The sequence below is a fragment of the Dipteris shenzhenensis genome, chromosome 5 (genome assembly GCF_047967505.1).
Source record: "Dipteris shenzhenensis isolate YYH24624 ecotype China chromosome 5, Dip_SZ_1.0, whole genome shotgun sequence".
Lineage (NCBI taxonomy): Eukaryota > Viridiplantae > Streptophyta > Polypodiopsida > Gleicheniales > Dipteridaceae > Dipteris > Dipteris shenzhenensis.
The window spans coordinates 11,355,599-11,356,996 of record NC_141600.1 but is presented as its reverse complement, the minus strand read 5'-3'; positions in this window follow the sequence as shown (position 1 = coordinate 11,356,996).

Genomic DNA, 1,398 nt, shown 5'->3' with positions numbered 1-1,398 from the left:
CCCTATGCTGTAATACAAGCACAAAAAATTCTAGAAAGGGTTCAAGCACTAGAAACTAAGGGCTATAATCTCATGATAAGAAAGATGGAGAGAGAGAAATGCACATGATACATAATTGTACACTATTGATATTATGAACATGGGAAGGATTTGTATACCCTTAGGGTTAGGGTTAGGTATTGTCCCTATGCCCTTATAGTCCTCTCTAAAATATTACAATTTACAATATTTTGAATAGAAGAAACTGCTTTCCTCTCTCTCTCTTTCCTTATCATCAAGCTATGAGAACACCAAAAACATATCTATAAAAGAATTAATAACTACAGCCATTAGACTCTTCCTCTCTCATTTTTGTTCTCAAGATGGTGAGGCAATGAATGCTTACCTTCATAAAACGGGGGACATGATAAATTGGCTTGTCATTGTTTAAAGTGGAAAAACAAAGCTTGATGTCCTTCAAATTGAAATCCTACATATCATTATATTCATGCCCCTCAAAAAAATAGACACAAGTTTGATGATTTGAAAATTTAACAAAAGTTATGTTAAGGGCTTTAGGGATTTTTGAAGAGTCTTTGAATTTGAGAAAAATAAGCTTGCTAGGGCAAGAAGGCCTAAGAGGACAAGGACTTTCAAAAATCTCATCAACAAAGGCAATCAAAGCGAGGTTCTAAAGCTTCAAGCTTCATTAACTTTCCATTCTAAGCTTGGTGAACATGCACCCTTTCCTCATAATGCTAGAAACAATATAAGTCACCTAGTTTTGAGCTTGCAATGTAGGCACATAATCAAGCTAGCACTCACTCTCCTTTAATTCATCACATCCACTTTTAGACTTTGGTAGCTTTATATTTTAAGATGGATTTGATAGGTTTCATAATTCCTAATATTACTATACAAACTTTTGGATAACCAATGTTTGAGTTTAGTCTATTAGAAGGGTACTTAATGTTGTGGTACCCTTGCATGGATAGATGGATGAATGGATTGATAGATAGATAGATAGATAGATGGATGGAGGTAGATAGATAGATAGATAGATGGATGGAGAGAGAGAGAGAGAGAGAGAGAGAGAGAGAAAGAGAGTTTAAAATCCAAAATTACATTAAAAGACATAAAAGAAAACGAACTACCAAAACAAATCAATGGGATGAAGTTCAACTTATTTTGGCTGCAAGAACATTAATTTCATTAGGATAGGCTTCGCCAAGGTATCGAATGTGCATATCCAATAGAAGTAGATGAAACCCTTGGAAGGGATTGAAGCTAAGCCTGTAGATATGTTTGAGGATGATTGGAATGAGTTGAATGCATTAGCAAAGTCTACTATTAGACTTCATCTTGCAGAGTTAGTCTATTTCACATTAGTATATGAGCAGACTATGGAAGATTTGTGGA